Genomic DNA, 21,029 nt, shown 5'->3' on the forward strand with positions numbered 1-21,029 from the left:
AGAGGGAAGCAAGGAAGGAGGGAAGGAGGGTACGGAGGGAGCAAGGAGGAAGCTCTCGTAGAGGGACCTTAATGTGTATTACTAAATGAAAGAAACCAGTCCGCAGGGGCTGTGCTCTGTATGATCCCACCTCTACGGCCCTCTCGAAAAGGCAAAACTATAGAGACGAGAGCACAAGTACTTGCCAGGGGTTTGGAGGAGGGAGGGATGAAGACAGCACAGGCTGCTTCCAGCAGGGAAACTACACTGGATGACAATAGGGCACACTATACGGTTGGAAACATGTCATTATACATGTGTCCAAATCCACAGCGTGCCCAGCACCAGGAGGGCACCCTAACGCACACTATGAATTTAGGGGATTACGATGTGTCTGCGTAGGCTCACCTCTTCTCACAAACGCACTATGCCTGGTGCTGGGTGTTGGTCAGGCGGCAGATTGTGCGTGTGGAGAGCTGGGGTATTGTAAGAACTCTTTGTACTTTGCATTCCATTTTTCTGTGGACCTAAAATTGCTCTAAAAAAAATAAAATCTGTTTTTTACAGTAATTATGAACTCGACAGAAAACAAAATTTGCTTAGAAAAGGGCACTCCCAGTTCACTCTATAACTCAGCCAGGGTCACGTCCAGGTTTTGTGGGGCCTGAAGCTTACACAGTTGGTGTGGGAGGAAGGTGAGAAGGGCTCTTAAGAAAAGAAAAACACTAAACCAGAAAAAACCCTGATGAAATGTCAGAGAATTTCTAGCACTTTTGTAAAAGGTAAAAATAAATAAATGATCAAAATCACAGAGTCGGGTCTGTACTCCGTGGCTGCTGGCAGCAGGGACTACTCCCTCCCCGGTGTAGGAGTTAGCAGAGCCACGATGGGCCTCTCCACAAGGCCAGGGCTGCAGGGGGAGGCAGAGACGCAGTGATGACAAGGCAGGTCATAAACTGGCCGAGGAGAGAAGACAGAGGGTGGCGTCAGCTAGAAAGAAGTCACTCATCGCTCCATGGAGGGAGTTTTGTTTGCAGAAATCTTTCTTCCCAGAGGGACCCACGGGTCTGCAGAAGAGCTATCTCCAATGTGCGAGGCAGCAGCATCGCTCTTACAATTTCCTGCCATCGAGAGCCACTAGGGACCAGGGTTCCCCCTACTGTAAATTAAGAGACAAAAGGGGGGAGCCTCGGTGGCTCAGTCAGTTAAGCGTCCAACTTTGGATCTCAGCTCAGGTCTTGGTCTCAGGGTCGTGAGTTCAAGCAGTGCAGGGCTTCATACTGGGTGTCACACCTACTTAAAAACAGAGAGAAAGAGAGAAGGAAAAGAGTCTTCTCGGGTTAAGAGTGAAACGGTATGAGGGAGCCTCTGCTTGCATCAGGACTTGGAACACCAACAGGACGTCAGCCTTGTGAGAAGAATGAGATAGGAACGTGGGCCTACATGAAATTCCGGGCTTTGGGGCTCAGCTGACAGCAGAAGTGTGGGCTCACATGATGCTTCCGTTACTTGCTCTTGGAGGTCACCTGGGCGCCCTTCGGTGAGAAGGCAGGTAGGTGGAGGAAGGTGGCTTCTCCCAGGACCCCCTCCACCTCCTTCTTCTTCTCATACTTACGATGGAAAACTTCAGAAATTAGTGCATAACCCAAAGCAAGATTAATAGACTCTACCAGCATCGCACACTGAGCAAATATTTTTCCAGGATAAAATATTTTAGAAGAGAAACAACCATGGATGTGTGATATCCTGTTGTATCATGTGAAGCGTTTTGCTCAATTTTAATGATACTCTCTTCACTCTATCCTGTGATCAACATGGATAGTTTATTGGGAATATGTCCTAAGAACCCAGTGGTGATGGATTTGCATCAGCCCCTGAAGTAGCAAGAAGGTCCATCACTCAGTTAAGGTGCGAGCATGCACACGCGCGCACACACACACACACACACACACAAATAAAATTCTGAAAAATTAAATTTCCGTGTATTTGTGGGTCATTTCTGGACTCTATTCTGTTCCACTGATCTACCTGGATGTTTGCTATATTATTCTTACAATTTCATGCATCTAAGAAAAAGTTCGTAACTTTTCAAAACAGGGTCTCAGTACCACACTGAGAAGCCCACACATGCTACTACACAGCGGGGCATGGGATGATTAAAGAAGGAAGAGCCCGTGTGGTGGAGAGACAGGAAAACAAAAACAAATTTCGGTCTCTCAGAATTTGATTTCTCACTGCAGCTAAGGAAGCAGGATCCATTTTCAAGACTTTGTAACACTTTCTTACTTAAATGCTAATTCCTTCTTGCAATTTTGAGTAATGACTGCCTTTTAAAAAGCCTGCAGCACCACACAGAGCCATGCCATTCACTGACCTTGGAATACTCCTAATGAGATGTCCCTCTGTGATACAAGAATTACTAATGGGGGATGGGAATATGGATGGGGGCCGCAGAAGATGAATGATATACCAGGGACACCGTTAACATTTCCCGTGAGCAAGATCGATATGCCGTGTAACAGAAACATAATAAATCGCTTCATCAACTAACCCTCACCCCTGAAGAAAGGAACTCATAGGTTTGGCAGCAGAAGCCAGTAAACAAATTACCCCGAGAGATTAATTGGATGTGAACTCAGGTCTCTGCAGCATTTCTCTCGTCCAACTGTATGTAGCAGAACTTTGCCTTAAAACGATCAGGATGGCTCTAGACTTAATCTAGTTTCTAACCTCCTGAAATGTTCTGTGCTATCCCTCGCTGTAACATCATACTTCTTCACCTTCTTACTTTTTCTTTATAGTAAGAGACAATGATAAGCGTCGAGACATAAAATTACAGGGATCTTAATTCAAGTACAGAGAGTGATGCAATTTCCCTTCGAAGCTTCATCACGCGTCTTTCCAAGTTCGCGCTCGCGGATGCTGAGAGACGGACACGACCGCGCGGGCTGAGCCCAAAGCGAGGGATGGCTCTGTCCGGGGCAGAGTGTGATAATCCCCGAGCCTCCCGTGAGATGGGCTCAGATACACAGTCCGGGCTGTCGGACCCCTGACGCATCACAGGCCAGGATGTGTCCCCGGGAGACACCTCGACCCTGCTCCGGCCCACAGGCTGAGAGAGAGCTGAGGCCAGACTGAGGAACATTCCAGAAACCTTAGGAATGAGGACTGAACTCAGCACCTTCTATCTAGGCTGCGATCTCACGGTCTCTCTAGTATAAAACTGGGCCAGTACAACCCCTCCTTACTGGTCCACGGTCTTGCTCCCACCGTGCTTCCTAAATCCATTCTCCACATTGCAAAAAAGTGAGCATTTAAGACACAGGTGTGGTCGGCTCCTTCTCCTCTTAACATAATCCCAAGGCTCCCCAGTGCTTTGAGATCAAGTGCGGGATCCCCAGTGCTTTGAGATCAAGTGCGGGATCCTGCCGCAGGGCTCACTGTCCTCGGGATGCCAAGAAGGCAAAGCAGCAGTGGCTGCGCTCCTATCCCCCTGCTGGAGGCAGGCCCGGGGCAGTAGGGGTGGGGTTGGGGGGTGGCCTGTATTTGTTCCTCGGACTGCTGGAACAAAGTCCTACAAACGGTGTGGCTTAAAAATGATAGAAATTCAGTATCCTACAGTTCTGGAGGCTGAAAGTCCGAAATCAGGATGTGTGCAGGCTTGGTTCCTTCCAGGACCTGCAAGGGGGGTGAGTTTTGTGCTCTGTCTGGGCTCCTGGCGGCTCACTGGCAGTCCACTCTCTGCCTCGGACTCCACACAGCCTTCCCCCGAGCTCTTCACCTCTTCTTCGTGCACGTCTGCCTTTGTGTCTAACTTTTCCCTTTTCACAAGGATCCCAGTCACACTGGGTTAGGGCCCGCCCTGATGACCTCATTTTAACCTGATGACCTCTAGGAAGACCCCATTTCCAAACGAGGCGATGTTCTGAGCACTGGGGATGATGACAGAGGCCTATCGTCTGGGGGGACACGATTCAAGCCGTAACAAAGCCCTACTCTGAGAGGAGGCCTGTCCCCTGTGCCCCTTCCAGACCTAATTTCTATTGGTTTCTGTTTTGTAAGACACATAAGTTACCTATTCAGTATAATCAGAAATATGTGATTTTGTGTTTTAAAAAATGTTGTTTGCATTTCATCTCACCTCATCCCACAAAGAATTTAAATTGCTTAAAATGTGTTCGCGCCCTCTAAGCCCTAATACCAATTCTGGGTTAAAAATGGTTACGATTTACAGCATAATAGAAAGAAGACTCTGTTGTGTAATTGATTAACTTGGGCAATTCTCGCCTCTAATCGCTCTGAGCCTCAGTTTCCTAGTCTGTAAAGTAGAAACAACAGACCTGCCCATTCTGCCTCCCATACTGAATTTTGTAACACAGGCCACAGAGGAATGTTTTAAAAAGGTGTAAAATGGTATAGAAAGGGAAGATTGCGGCATTCTTACTCTTTCTTAGTCATCCCTCTGTTATACATTCGTAACAGACATCAGCACCCTTACAAGAGAAACCAGAACAAGTGAGGTAGGGTAAGCGTATGAGGTTTACCCTGGTAAGCCATCTCCCCCCATCTTAACAGGCCTCGCTCCCTGCCAGGACCGACCTGCGGGACCACACATTCTCCTACTCACACACTTTTCCTCTTGCCTGCCTGATGGTCCCGCAATACTGATTATTCATGAAATGGGGACAAAAAGCTTCCAGAAAATGGGTGACTGTATCAGTATGTATATTTTAAAGGATGTCCACAATGAAATAGGATAAAAGGCACCTGACTAATTAGGAAAAACAAGTTTTTTTAAAAGCTCACTTCCAAATACCTCTTGATAATATGGACCAGAGATACGTAGTTCTGTATTAAGTGAAAACATGCTTTTTCCAGAATAATCAAATTCAAAAGACAAAATTAGATCATCTGAACTAAAAGAGGAAATGATCCTGTGTCTAATCAGCTGATTTTAACCAGAGGAATTAAATCAACGGTGTGTCTTTCTTCTAATTTGGCAGGATTCGCGTGGCCATTTTCACAAGCAGTTTTATGGTGTTTGAATGGTGTAATACTGTGGGGGGAGGGGATGCAAGACTCTGATTCCTGAAAAGCTCCCACTTCACTCACCCAGGGTATCACTGCACAGCTTTTGCTCACGCAAACAGAAACTGCCTACTGGAGGGCATTCTCTCTGGCCCATGTGCCTGCTGCCCTCCAGGGATCTCGAGCTGTACAAGACCCAGGGCAGGCAGAATGAATGGTGCCCCCAGACCTGTGCAATGTGGCAGCCCCATGAGACAGAACTAGGGTTTGGGGCCCTGAGAAGCAGCAGAGTATGGGATGGAGCCGACGTAACTCACCGCAGCATCGTGAAAGGCTGCGGCAGAATGGAAAAAAGCTCTGGCCTGGGGGCCAACAGACTTGGCTCCTCACCATCTAGTACTTACTGGCTGTGTAACCTTAGATAAAGTCAGGTGAGTTGTTCCCTCATTTTTAAATGGAAATGGAAACCACAATCACCTTTTCTACCTCCAAGGATCACAATGAGAATCCAGCGAGATTATGCATGGGACAGGGCTTTGGAAATAGCCCTGACTTAGCAAACAGAAGACACCATCTTCTGGGATAGAGTTCAGCTTCCCTACCGTCTGCCTCAAACAACAAAAACTCTTTTTCTCCTAGGGTCCAAAAGTAAAATATTCAAATACAGCTGTTCCTACTTAATTTTATTCTGTCATGAACATAGTGGGCTTTTTCTTATTCTGCACAAACCACATGAGGCTGCTTTCATTTGTCATCATCCTATTATCACTGCCACCAGTCCTTCTGCATTAAATGTCACCAAACCAAGTGTTGACTCGAAAATTGTCTCCTGAGCAGAACAAGTTGGTTTAGCAACTGGTGTCTTGTGTTCATATTCTACAGTGTAATACTGGAATAACTGATAATTACACCTACTGTCTTCCTGATGAAGATCCAGAAAGCTGTTTGTTTTTAAACTGCTTCTCATTAGCTGATTTCAAAAAAAGTGTAATCATGTAAGCACTGTTGGCTTGACACAGATCTACCAATCCCAAGCTTCTTTTGGCTTTTCTTATCAAAGCTCGGTTGTGATGTGTCGTGTTGATGAGTCATCGTAGCTAGTGCCATCTTGGTTACCAAAGGTGCCCCATTCTACGATTTATCCTAAATAGAAGAGTGAAATGATTTTCCTTCCTAAAATCAAGAGGTAGAGCGTCCAAGGGCAGACGTAGTGACCTGCAACTGTGAACCTCTAAATTTCCATGTATTTCAGCACAGCGTGGTTTCACTAGGAATACTGAAGTTGTTAAGAAGTTAAACAGTGAAGGGATTATTTTCACCTAAGGCTTAGAAGAGTTATGGCTTGGAAGATCACACGCTATCTGCTTTAGATGCTTCCCCAGCAGCAGAGGATGAATTCGAGATAGAACCATTCTTCTAGGACCAGGAACCAACCCTCCATTTATATCACAGTTTCTATAAGAAAAGGAAATCCCAGTATCAGCTGGGGACCTGGAGACATTTACAGCCCTTCCTACTATAATTTTGGACACATAAAGGATTGCTTCTTCTTCATCAACCAGTCCCCCGGAGTTGCCCAGGTCATGGCCGGAGTCCTTGAGGAGGCCAGGGAAGAGGAAGAGACTCGTACAAGCTCTCACTTGGCAATGCCAAGTGACATGCTTTTTTTTTTTTTTGTCTTGTTGTGTGTGTGTGTGTGTGTGTGTGTTTAAACCAACTAATTATGTTTCAGGCACTGGCTGTAATCTCAAAATAACTCTCCTGTCTCTGCACAGATAAGGCTGAGGAATCTAGTTCCCCCTAAACTCAGTGGTTCTCTTTGCCCTCCCAAGAGACGCAGAGCAAATGCCTGGAGCCATTCTGTCACCATTAGGAGTGGAGGGAGGATGCTACTGGAACCTGGTGGGTAGAGGTCCCAGAAAGTCCTTCAGCCCCAAAGAATCCCCCACTCCCAAGTGTCCACAGTGCGAAGATGTGAGGCCCTGTGCTGACTAGCAGGACGGGACAGCTGGATACAGCCCCTCTAGCAGACAGAAGCTCCATAAGGCACAGACTCCAATATTCAAGCACTGAACATGCTTTCTTCCACAGTCACTGGATGGAAATACACACACACACGCACACACACACAGAGAGCTTTCAAGCACTGTTACGAGTTCCATTTGCTCTTCACAGTTACCCTCGACAGCTCGGCAAAGAAAGAAAAAACAAAGGAAATGAGTGTGTGCCAGAAAGATGGAGGGGAGATGGGAGGTAACAAGAGGCCAAATTAAATGTAAAGAGAGGGGAAACGTCCCTATCCCTTCTCTGGATGTAGACGTGACCTAACAGTTCAGCAAAACAAAAGAGGCATCCCGCTGGAGCCAGTCAAGTTTTACTGCCATCAAGATGGACGTCATAAAATTTTCCAGAAGCTAAAGTATAAGGTTTTGTTCCCTAGCTATCACAATTCACAGTAAACAAGCCCAATACATGGTACATAAAAGGTTTCTCATGAAGCTGCTTCTATAGTAAGAAGAAATGTAATTGTGTCATCTTAAGATGAAAATTATTTTCACTGGCTCACTGGGCTTCAGGGGCCAAGAGCAGAGTCCCCGAGCCTTTCACACAACTTACACATTTAGGATGTGAACTTGAGTCAAACCCCTGAGCCTCCAGCTGGGAGTCATTTCCTACTCCCCCTCCTCAACACTGACAGAGACATTCAAGGAGCAGGCTCCCGAAGTGGAGGTCAGCCAAGCAACCGAGGAGATGCAACCAGGAGTACAAGATACCATCAATTCACGGAGAAATTAATTTAGTAAAGGACAGAGCCTCAGCATCTCACTGTTGGAAAGGTAGAAAACACACGACCCATTGCTTCAGCACACACTGACCAAGAAGTCATCTGGGCTGTTCCTGGACTCCTGGTCACCTCAACGGCACCCCAGTGGCAGAACTGACTTAATACTATAATTCAGGGTGTCTCTGCTCACAGGCTCTTACGTTCTATACGAACTAAAATACACATATCCTGTCACAAACGCCAATTCAAAAGCATAAGACCATGACGGCAGAAACCTGCTTACTGTCTTGAAACATAACCTCCAATTTTTCTGTCTGGTCTGGAGACACAGATGCAGCTGTGGCAATGGCAGGCCCACTTGGAACAAACTCTTCAACTCTGTCTTTTTCAGCGGCTCCTTATAATTCTTGTAGGTACATGGGAGGTGGATAGGGCAACATAACAAAGGAGAGGAAAGGAGATACGAGGTATTTGGTAGAGAAGAGTTTACCACTCTTTTTACCTACTCCTCATGGAACCCAGAAATGCAAACACCAATTTTTCTGTGACTCTACTTCTCATTTCACTTTAAATCTGGTCACCCCATCTCATCACCTTAAGCGCTATCAATACATAGGTGACCCCAAAGTTGTACCAGTCTAGACTTTTCTTATCTCCAGACTTGCCATTTGGGACTCGTCACAGGCTCCTTAAAATGAACGACTTTCTGCTTCCTCCCCAAACCTCCCCAAATCACCTCAGTCTCAGTTAAAGACAATTCCCATCCTTCCAGATATGCAAGCCAAGCCTTGGAGTCACCACGACCCTTCTGTATCCCACGCTCCATTTCCAGACTCTTGGGAAAGCTATCGGGTCCGGTTGTTGCCCAGTAGCCAGAATGCCGGCCCCCACCATTGGACACAAGCAGGAAGACCATGGTCTTCTTGCTTCTACTTCTTGTTCCACTTCACTATGCTCCCCAAACAGCTCCCAGTAACCATATTAAACAGAAATCAGGACACCTGTATCCTCAGTCAGCGAAGTGTCTGCCTTCGGCTCAAGTCATGGTCCCAGGATCCTGGGATCGAGTCCCACATCAAGCTCCCTGCTCACAAGGCCCTAAACAATTCAGTCTCCATTTTTTCCTCTCACCTTCTCTTCTACCTCCAAATTGTTTACTCCACTCCAGTCACCCTTGATTCCTTGATGTTTCTAGAATGTGTCAGGCTAACCCTCCTGCCTCAGGGCCTTTGCACTTGCTGTTCTCTCTGCTTGAAATGTTCTTCTCCCAGATATCTGCATTACTTATTATCTCCCCCTCTAGAGCAGAAGCCTCAAGAGGACAGAGAGTCTGGGGTCTAATCTGTTCACTGCTATGTCCCCAGGGCCTAAAAGAGTCACTGGCATGAAACAGTTGCTCAGTAAGTAGTTTAATGAGGGAAAGAAAGAAAGTCATCAGCGATCTTTCTTTCTCTTTGAGACCTGAGGATTACTTTTAGAGACCACAGAGAACATGCACACCTGTAGGCAGAGGAACAACCCTGCATTAAAATGTAAATATAAACTAAACACTTAAAGATCTAACAGATCTTTAAGTCTAACAGATCTTTAAGTGAAACAATGATAAAAATAACATTATTTTTTCCATATGAACACAGTTTTCCTTTATCAAGCCAATGGCACAGAATCAAGATTCTGTGATATATAATAACTCTCTGAATAAAAAATGAGGGACAGAACAAAAGTAAAGTGTCTTAGCGATGGTCAGTATAAGGTTTTTAGAAATGCATGAATTCTGTATCTAAAGAATTTTTTAATGTCCCCTCATTGTAGACACCTTCAATTAAGCCTGTTCTAATCTTGGCTAAGTGAGAATCCCAGCATCAAAATTTCATTCCCAGGCACAGCTGTTTGACAGGTGCAGCAGGAGCCTGTCAAGACAATTGGCAGCATCATTCCTGCAGAACACAATGGGCTTTTTTTTTTTGCCTTTTTTTTTTTTTTTTTGTCATCCCCTATTACTCACTGATGGTAATTAGCAAGCCAATCTTTGAAGGAAAAGTGCAATCAGGCAACTAAAAATGCCTTTTATGAAACTCCTCCCTGGAAATAAATCACTGACACTGCACATGGTCAATATGGACTCTTAATTTTAAAATAAATGCCCATTGATTTACCAAGATCTATGTTCCTGACCCTGTGGTCTAGTGAAATTCATTTTTTTCCTGAAATTCTGAGTTCGGGGAAAGTGACAGTGACACAGCTGTTGATTTTGATTTACTACCTCAATGGAGTAGGCAATTAGAGTGATTTCTCCATGATTTGCTCAAATTATACAGCTCCCTCCCGGACCGATGCCATCAGAGGCGCCATGCCCCGGACCCAGCTTTACACCGGGGTGACCGCCGAGAGCGTGCCTTCCGGGAGCCCCCGGACGCAGGCTGACGCGGACAGCACGAGCGGCCTTGAGTCTTCCCCAGTGGGGGCTGAACGTGCAGGGCGGGCGGACGGCTAGGATCGTGACAAAAACTCACTCCTTGCCCCAAGAACCTGACCACTCCTCAGCCCCGTTCATGCTGCGGTGTGGGGTTTTCAGAGAAAAACAGCGTCCGTCTCCCTGTCACAGCTATGTAACAACTTGCATCCCGGTACGCCTCCCACCAACATCTTCGACAAGTTTCGACAAGTGCAGCTGAATCACTCGAGATGGGCCAAAAGGTCAGGGCCCTGAAACGTTGCCAGCCTGATTATCTAAAGCCACTGGAAAGCACTCCATGTGTTTCAGAGAACAGGTCGGCTTTCCACCACACAAAAGCAGCTTTGTTTCTGTATAGGTGACGCCTCCTAATTAGAATCAATGATTTTTTTTATGGTCGCTCCCGATAAGCTTGTTTACCTAGCTTCATTTTGCTAAGACACTTTCAACGTTTCTAGGAAGGGTGAACGTCGGCAGAACACTGAGACAGGCCTTGAACCTGGGCTGTGGTATTGCACGATGTTTACAATTTGTCATCCTTGGGGGTAATTCTGCAAGCTTAAACACACTAAAGGACATGTTATAAAGAGCCAGGCAATTTCATTTTGCTTGAATATCTTTATGGAAATGTACCAAAGGCGTCCACAGAGGCACACTGTCATTTTTTCCTTGACTGCGGGCCAGCTCATGACCAAAAGCAAGCATTCAGAGAAGAGAAGAGCATTTATGACCACACTGTGTGCACCAAATAAGCTACTTTATGAATATATGGGGAATATTGTGTTTCAGGGTCTTAAGTAAAATAGCCCTTCACACCAAATTTCTGTTCACAATGGTGGATCTCTTGGTGATTCACTTATGACCTTGCCCTTGATAATGAGCAGATCTCCCTCAAGGGTGAGTGCCTGTGGGGCATGAAGACATCACATCCTCATGACTTAGAAAGATGATGAGAAGTGGGGAATTAGGCACCAAGAACATGTAATTTGGACAAGGTGGGAAAAACTGAGTAATTCACTTGAGATAACAAGAGTTTTCCCAGCAGTGGTGACTGTATGGCGATGGAATCCTTGGAGAGTAAATAAAAAAATGGTTGGGCTGAGAAAGACTTACTGAGCTGAAAAGCAAGTTACAGGAGCCAGCGCTGATAAGAAAAAAGAAATGGTCTTTAAGAAAACCACTTTGATGACACAGGATCGCCCCTCACGGAAAGCTCAAAGATCAAAACTGAAATGTGTCTTCTTTTCAAGGGGACATAGAGAACCAGAACAAGTCAGCAGTGAGCAGGAGGGGCACTTCTGGTCCCCCCCAGTAGGTACATAATCTGTGTCTAACTTTCTCCTACGCCACATAGAAAGACCACAATTCCCAGGCTCCCTTGCACTTAGCTGTTGTCATGTGACTGCGTGTTGGCCAACATGACGCAGGCAAGAGTAAAATGTGTCACTTTCAGACCCGGCTCCTAAAACTTTCTGCACAATCCTCAACATCCTATCTTTCACCCTGGACTCCAACGGCAGAGCCATTAGGTTGACAGATCCTGAGTCACTGTGTATGATCACAAGCTGTATTAGAACATGAGTAAGAAAGAAACTTTTATCATAGCAAGATACTGAGATTTGAGACTGTCTGTTACAGAAGTTAGGTTATCTTCACATATTATAATCACGCTTCCTTGTTAGCCTTTTTCGAGACTGACGCGCTGCCTTTTTATGAGACTGACGAGCTGCCTACTGCGGTAAGGAGGCAGGTAGCATTTGCCTTTTTAAATATCATGTTATTGCCTAGGAGTTCTCTCTCCATCTTATTTTCAAGCAGACTGATTTCAGAGCCCTCAAGAGCAATGAAAAAAAAAAAAAAGAATTTGTTTTTAGGTCAGTGGAACATGGGTTACCCATAGGGCAAAAAATGGTTGGCACCATTCCCTGAGATGTTAGAGGGGGGAAAATCCACCCTTCTCTGTTTCTTATAATTCAAAAAGTAGTTTATTTATTTTTAGCTTTTTATTTTGAGGAATTTCAAATCATCACATAAGCAGTAACAACAGAATAATCAATCTCCGTGTATTCGTCACCTAACTTCAAGTAGACAGATAAACAGATATCTATCTATATACCCACATATACATATCTACACACACACACACACACACATACACAGCGATAATAGACAAGTATGTATGCATACACATTTGAGGTCTACTATCTGTTCATCTAATCATTGAGCTGGGCACTGCGGGCAAGACTCAAAGGGGAATAATGCCCTTTGAGTATGTAGTAGAAAGGACAGAATATAAAGCTCAATGTGGATTAAAGTAATCCAGTAGCTCTGAGTTGGTAACATACTTATTTTCTTGCCCCTCGCATTTCCCTGAAGGAGTTTTCCTTTAAGAGAGAGGTTTACTGCTTCCTTCCCAGTAAAAATGTAGCTACCCCTGGGAGGGCCAGCACACTGAGGCTTTTCTCAACCATTTGCCATTTCTATGTATGAATTTTATCTTTCGTGAAGTTCTTTCCCCAAAGCAAGACTTGAAAAGATGGAGAGAAGAATAAGGAGCAAAGCAAGGGGCCTTGAGGCAACATGGAAATTATGAGGGAAGAAGAGAAAACAGTAGAGTCTTGAGATGCAAGACAAATTTCCATGTTTGCTTAAGGTGAGGATCCCTGTTTTTCCTTCACTGAAACTCATCCCCCACTCCCAAGTCTATTCTCTTGGCTAACGAAGTGCCATTTGATCTTTTCATTCTAGAAGCTGTGACTGGGCATGGGAGAAATGAATAGTAGAAGAGAAAGAGTTCAGAAGTAGCCGCATTTCTCATTAAAGGGCAGAGATTGCCAGGCCCAATAGCCACACCCCAACTTAAACACTGAAGTGCTTTCAAGTCACACAGAAAAGAAATTATTCTGAACAGAGACTCCTGAGACCCTGCCTGGTAAGTTTTGAGAGCAAGAGCCATCAGATGCCCCATCGGGAACCCTCTAGACCCCTTATTCTGCTAGTGGTTGGCTCTAGGTTGTGCTCTCTGGTCACACAAGCAAACGCCCAACCTTGGAAGGCTCAATCCCCAAAGTAGGTGAGTGCTGCTAGAGCAGGAAGCTCAAGTAAACAAAAGATGAGCCTCTCCTTGCACTGTCTTCCCTGTAGAGGCTCTTGGCTCCACAGCGTTCCAGCTACCGCCTCTGGGAACGGACGCCATTTTGGTGACAACTGATCTAATTTGTACTCCTCTAACCATCCCAAACATTTAGCTCTGCTCTGCATTAATTCAGTCTGAACAGAAAACAATTCCAAAGTAAATCTTAGCATGGGGACAACGTCTTGAAAGGGCTGACAGGCTCAGCATAATGAACACCCATCCAGAGTTCTGTTTAACAGGACTCCACTCTCTTTACAGATTATAAAAAGGAAATATTTAACTAATGGAAGGCTACTCATACACAGGGTAATGTATGCGGCCTCTGTCCACATCTTAATCATTCGACACAACTGATCCAATAGCTCTGGTCTAGATGCAGGCTCTCCCAGAATTAGAAATTTTTTTCCTTTCAAGTTCTCCGCAGAAAATGCTTTCATGCTTGTCTTCACTTATGTGCTTCCCTGGCTGATCACCTGGCCTCAGAAGACTCTGTGTTTCATGTGGTAGAGGCCGAAAGATACAGGCTAACGAGGTACTAAACTTTCAGCCTGAAGCCACAGTGAGGTGGCGTGGGGGAAGACACCGTTTCATTTCCCAAGCACAAAAGCACAGCGCTTGCTACCTCAGGGATGCTGCCTCCTGAGATTCTGTCTTTATTAATTTGATTTGCCTTGGAATTAGCTAAGTTTGGGATTCTAATTTTCAAAACACTAGCCTTATTAGATAGTAAAGGTCCTTTGCTGTTGGTCCAAGGTGGATTGCCAGCCTCCCTTCCCTCTTCTGCCTAGTGTTGGACCATGTACCTACTTGGGAACTCTTTCTCCCCCACCCCCACTCTTCTCAGGCCACTGTGTCAGCACATACTGTGGTCCTCCGCTTGAACGGCCTCCTTCCCTTTCTCTGTGAGAACTGCTGTCTTCTTTCAAGACACAGTCACCTCTCCGAGAAGCCTGCCTAGACTCAGCACCGTTGGAAGCTTCTTCCCCTGTTTCCACATAAAACAATTTGCACAGACCTCTTACAAAGCCCTTGTTTCACTCTTGTGTAAATTAACTATTTACACATCAACTCCAGAAGATTGTAAGCTCCTCAAGGAAATGTCTCATTTATTTCTGTAACCCCCAGCTCCCAGGACAGGGCACGGCACATGGCTCATACTAAGGGACCAAATGAATGAATGAACATGCGTTGACCGGATGGACACTCAGTGCGTACACTCTTTGCGGAGGACAAGCTATACCCCTTGGCCTCGGCCTTCCCAGGACCAGCCTGGTAAACACGGAGAGCGCGGGCACACAGAACCCCTTTCAACAGTCTCAAAAGTGTCCCTACTTAAATAATAAATTAATTATACCATCACCCCAAGTTTGGAGCATGCTGTAATGACTCACACCCTCTGCCCCTGTCTGCCCACAGCCAGGCATCGTATTTTCTGATTTTTCAGAAAAAATTATTTTTTTTAAAGATTTTAAAGATTTTATTTGAGAAAGAGAAAGAGAGCATGGTGGGGGCAGTGGAGAGAAGCAGAAGGAGATGGAGAAGCAGATGCCCCACTGAGCAGGGAGCTGATGCGGGGCTCGATCCCAGGACCCCAGGATCATGACCTGAACCGAAGGCAGTGGCTTAACCGACTGATCCACCCAGGCTTCCCTTAACTGTTTGTTTGTTTTTTAATTTTTTCTTTAAAATTATCCCTCAAAAGGATTAGTCATTCCCCCTACTCAAGTCCAGTATCTGTGGCCCAAGAAAATAAAAGGAAATACTGTAAAGTAAGAACACGCAGGGTCTCATCCGTTTTCTCACCGAATTCCTATGCACACCAGCCTCCCGGATGAGTGATGACACCTATTCACCCAGCCCAGCTCTCCTCTGGGTCAGGCTGCCCGCAGTCCGAGCAGACGGGAAGCCCAGCCTCCCCACCAGGCCCTGTGCTCGCCAGCCGCACGTCCGCTGCCTGGGGTGGGAACATTCATTGTCTTATTGATAGTCTGGAAGCCCCAACTCCGTAATTAGAGTAAAAACTAATAAATCTGCATGGAAAGAAAAATAAACATCTCTTTTCCACATCATTCTCCCCAGAGCTTGAAGAAAACACTTCTGAAAGATCAAAGAGAATCAGACTACCTCTTTTTTGGAAAAATAAATGTGTTTGGTCTTTCACTTCACACACTCAGATTCTGTCTGGACTCAAAGATGTCAACACAACCAAAGGTAATCAAGAAATATTCCAAAGGTCACAAAAGACGTTTCTAATAAATTGCCAAAGTAATTTTATACTGATGCGATCTGAATAAACGAAGAAAAACACACTTTAAAATCTATATGTGTGCAAATCTCAAAAGGTTGGAAACACATTCCCCTAATCAGCTCGTTCATGCAAAGATTTACATGACTCTTTCTAATTTTAAAAACATTATTTCGGGGTATGGAATTAGAGAAAAACCACAAAACAAATATGAACTAAAAGGAACATTAACCGTCATGTAGTTAATGATTTTGCTGAACGAGGATGAAGCCTCCAAATGCTTAACCTCTTAGGATTCCTCTCATTATCTATTGTTTTTCATTAATCCTGGAATCGCAGGGCAAAGAAATAGAAACCACGATTTGCTTTGAAACGTCTGCCCAAATCTGCTACAAATTTATTTTCAGGACAAAGTTCGTGAAAGGCCAGCTCTCCAGGTAAAATGGATTAAATGCCTTCTAAAGGGAAATAAAATTAAACCACTACCAAATGGAAGGCTTCTAACCTGTGTTTTGGGATGTGAAATTCGATTTGACAGACGCCTTACGGACTGCGGTCAATGCCCCATCTGATGAGAATTTCTATAGTTTGCATTTACCTGTACTAAAGGCTTTGTAATTTATGGTGACATATATACGTCTACAGTATGTTGAACATGTATATACACAGATAAATATGCCAGTATCTCTTCCTTATGTAAAATCATTGGGGGGAAAAAAAAACTTGCAATTTAGTTGTATTTTTATTTTTAAATTATTGAGCTTGCCTTAACTATTTGACAGAATGATGCCTCATGGGATCGGACTTGGAAGCTACACTCTCTCTGATCTTTACCAGATGTTTCGCTGGTGGTGTTTCAGCCTCAAGAGACAAAGAGGATATTAATGTTAATTTTATTTATTTAATCACATCAGGCAGATTTGATAAAAGGGAAAATTCAATATTTTGGTAATTTACCAACTCTTCAGAAATATCCCTGGTAGCAAAAATGTTTTGAAGATCATTTTATATTAAAAGCAGAAAGGCTGCATTGTATTTGGAAGACAGAACACTCTACGATACCTTGAAAACTGGGAACAACGTGACAGATTTGTCAGTTCCACTTTTAACTCCAGGCAGTGAGGAGGTGGCCACGACGTACGTTGTTCAGCACAGCCCCATCCCAACCTTTGACTATTGATTGTAGAGAAAGAGGACCCTTGGTTGAAAGCCTTCTGCCACCACCAGAGTTGCTCAATTATCTTCTTTCTTGTCTTTGAATTTTATTCCAAGGGAACACGAAATTACCCTAATCATTGTCAGGACATTGGAGATAATGAAGACGTACTCACTACAAAACACTGACTCCCCACACCCTTCCTGAAAGGACAGAGGAGACTTTCACTTACTTAGGGTTCAAGGTCAGCACGCAGAAGCTTTTAAAGTGCCAGTTCTAACCCTTGGCTTCGCATTAAAATCACCCAGGAAGCTGCACCCCAGACCTATTACATCACAGACTCGGGGTGAGATGCAGGTATGGGTCCTTTATAGAGCTTTTCAGGCAATTCCAATGTCAGCCAAGGTTGAGAAGCACTGCCTTGCACGTGCTTAGTAGGCAACAGCCCAACAACTTACTAGTTTAAGAAAAATTACTTAATTTCTCCAGGCTTTGTTCTCTCAAAAAAAAAAAAAAGTTATGTATAAGAGGGAAGGGGAGTGTTATACTCATTGGTTTTCTTTTATTTTTAGGTAAAAATCTATACTTAAAGTTATAAAATATTTCAAACCAGCAGCACCACACAGAAAATATTTTAAGATTCCTATGACACCTCTATTACCACCACCAAGCTAAAAAGAAATTAATTATTTTGCCATATTTGTTTCAGTTTTCTCACTCTTGGAAAAAAGATTAGGCAAAATAACCCTCCCATTTCTTCTTACTTCTGTCCTCTCTAATAAGTATCTACTCTTCAAAGGTTACTGATTATTCTACCCCTAGTTTACTGTTTAACCAAGTAATTATGTATCTGTAACATCTATATAATATTGCTTAGTGTGTGTGTGTATGAATATATATAAATTGTATTATACTGTAATATATATAAATTGTATTATACTGTATATATCCTTTTAGAATTTAATTTTTTCATTCTTTTTTTCAGTTGTTTTCTGAGTTGTAGCCACGTTGATATTTATCTATCCATCTGTCCATCTATAGAGATAGAGATTTATAGTTCATTAATTTTAATCTCCTTTATAATATTTCATTATGGATAAACCGTGGTTTATCAATTTACCTCATTTATGGGCAGTTATTTACCGTTTTTTGTTTTTTGTTTTATTTTAGAAACAGAGGTACAATAAGCATCTTTTTACATGTGGCCCCACTACTATATACAAGAATTTCCCTAGTGTAGACACACGGACAGGGTTTTGTTAGATATGCTCATTTTCATCTTTACTAGATGTTCCCAAATTGTTTTCCAAAGTGGTTACACCAATTTACTCTCACCAGCAATGCTAAACCATTCCTCACTCTCTATATCCTCACCAATACTTGACATTATGAGAATTTATTAATTGTTGCCAATTTGAAGGTTGTGAAGTGGTAACTAATAGTTATACTTAGATAATATTTTCCTAAGGTCTCTTCTGGTCATATAACTGTGGTCACCACATCAATGCCAAGTCTTATCAAAATAACAAAATGAAGGATGTGATTTTAAGAACTTCTTCCACAGTTTACAATGAATTTACTTTTCCTTAAGAAATGTCTTACATGGTTAAGGCTGGCCCATGAACCCATAAATCAGGCCATAAAAGAGGAATGGGGACATGGCCCCAGCTCTGTATTTATTTTCTTGTATTCCATAATCCAATGTTACTTAAAAAGCAAACTGCCCGACCTTCTAGCCAAAGCAAATACTCGAGATTTTGCCAGGCAAAATGCCTGTGGAGAAATGAGTCAATTCATACAAAATTCAAAGCTGTCTTTGGTCAGTGACATTTTCGTGAAAATCTGTGGGTGGGTAAAAGTCTTGCAAAATTCCTTTTTGCTATTGGATAAAATTCATCCAGGAAAAATAAGCAAAATTTAAGTGGTGACCCGCATTCCCCCTAATTCCCTTATTAACACTCCCTAAACTCCCAACACAACTGCTTTCTATTGTGCGCGAAGGCAAGCCATCCGTGTTTCTGATGCTGGCAACGGAACCCTGTCCCTCTGCTCACTCCGCTCCCATCAGATAGGCTCTCTCAGGAGAAGTACTGGCAGACACAGTGGGCCTGATCTCATGCAGAACACACCTTCTGGGAATGCTACCCAGGCGTTACACACTCTTCAACTTGATGGCTAAAGAGACCTACAGTAAAAACATTCTCCGTTGGGCGCTCTACTGGGACCATTACTACGGATACTGCTCGGGATGGTTAGTATGTAGCAATAATTTGGGGTTATACTTTACGCTACCCTTTTAGGACCACAAAACCAGAGTTTGAGAATCAAAATCTGAGGTTCCACGACTTGTTCTGACTTGAGTATTTGAGCCCTTATCATCTCAGAAGAACGTAATAGAATTTAGCATAGCTGTACTCAAAAGTTTTGGTTCATTCTGAGACTCATCAGTGTTGGGGTTGGTCTAAGCTCAGGAAGGACTAAACAGAATGATTCGGCAGCTCGAAACTGCTTTAGTTCGTAGACGGCCGTGAGTGCACACAGGTATTTTGAACAGAATACTGCCATGTCCCAGTTTCTGACTTCACTGAGGTCTGCCTGTCTGCCTGCCGAGGCCTTTACGTCTCCAGGCCCTTTCCACTGGCCGGGAATCGCTCTGTCCCCGGGGCCAGGCCTGGAAAGAGAGCAGCTGGCTTGGCTCTCTGCAGAAGAGGAAGAATGAGATGTACAGAAGGGCGCGGTTGTTTGGGTGGGAAAGAGAAAAGAAACCATTCTCTTCTTCCAGTAAGTGAACCAAATAATACATTAGCAATCCTCCCGCAGTTCTGACACCCAGAATCCTGAGCCATCCGAATCCCAGCGTCCTGGGTGAGGCCGAAGCGTCACCGGCACAGATGATGAGAAGGCGCTCTCCGGGCAGGAGACGGAACAGCGCATCGAGGGAGCCGACGCTGGTCCGAGACGGAGCAGCGCTAGTCTTGTGCCCTAAGCAGGCTGTCGCTGGGCGGCCCTCTCGCACACCCTTCTTCCACCAGGACTTCCAGAAGCACGTTGTGCTGCCGGTAGTCATGGTCACCAAACACAACTGGGTCATCACATCTTTCTTGGACCAAGAAGCTAAGTGAGTGAAAATGGAGGCTAACTCTAACGACGGCTCACAGAAAATTAAGAGCAGTGAAACACACGTGAAACAAAAGTGTACGGGGTCTTATAATCTGAATGCCCTGAGCCTCTGCTGCGTGTGACACAGCCACAGAAACCAAAGATCACTTCGTGTCTCCAAGAGATGAATGTGGGCATTTCACTCGGCAGTGATCCTGAGCTTTGCATCAACTACCACCAGATTTCAAAGCAGCGGGAGATGAAATATTTCCGTTTTAACAATGCTTTGTGTCTGGATTCCAAGAGTGTAAAGATCGGTTTTACAAAAGGCAGAAAGTGCGTCTTTTCAGATAGGCATCTACATCAAGTACAGTGTCTTCTTCCCGGGGACTACAACGTGCGGGCTGCTAACCCCTCACAGCACATTCACGTGACGCCTCTTAGCTCTAACCCTACAAACCAAGCAGACACCATGTGGCAATGCAACAGTTTTAGAAGACATAATGCTCCCACTATGTAAGCTTTTTATGAAAATGGGTGTCTTCCTGCGAAAAACATACAGTCCCAAGACTAGAACTGCAGCATTAGTCAGCTCCTAAGAAACCCTGTTTTGTATAAATACATTTGCACTATAACATGTATCACTTAACACCTTGCAGGTCTAGATTTGATATGCTGTTATATCCAGCAATCTGAATTTTACAGATTCCATCCAGAAGTGGGAAGGAGGCAGACTAGGAAAGAAAGAAATCACCTCCCATACCCATCCTGGATAATGCAATGCAAAGCCAAGCAGAGCCCTGCAAATAATGACCTCTCGGCTTATTCTTTCACTGAAATATTTCTATTTTTAATAGTCCTCCTGCACTTCAGCAAAAGTCAACTTTATAAAGTTATATGCCATTGCAAAGTCTAGGAACAGTGGGAAAATGGGGAAATCTTATTGCACAAAAATTAATTTTGCAACGCAAAAAATATGTTTTGGATAATTCAGGCCTTTATGTTTATTTCAGTAAAGCCAAATCCAGCAAACTATTTTCAGCCAGGATTAGTCAGAACTAAAAGGTTGGACTGTTTTCCCTCAGAGACTGAACGTCTTTCCTGCCTGCAATGGACCGGTGTGTTCCAAAATGGAATTGCCTTCTA

The 21,029-nt window shown here is 44.1% G+C and overlaps 1 protein-coding gene across 4 annotated transcripts in view; it reads right to left on the reverse strand.

Annotated features, from left to right (window-relative positions):
* The window catches only part of GLIS3 (GLIS family zinc finger 3), a 438,158-nt gene that overhangs the window by 268,583 nt on the left and 148,546 nt on the right, over positions 1 to 21,029 (reverse strand). The window lies entirely within an intron of this gene.

Source organism: Neovison vison, chromosome 9 (assembly GCF_020171115.1).
Source record: "Neovison vison isolate M4711 chromosome 9, ASM_NN_V1, whole genome shotgun sequence".
Lineage (NCBI taxonomy): Eukaryota > Metazoa > Chordata > Mammalia > Carnivora > Mustelidae > Neogale > Neogale vison.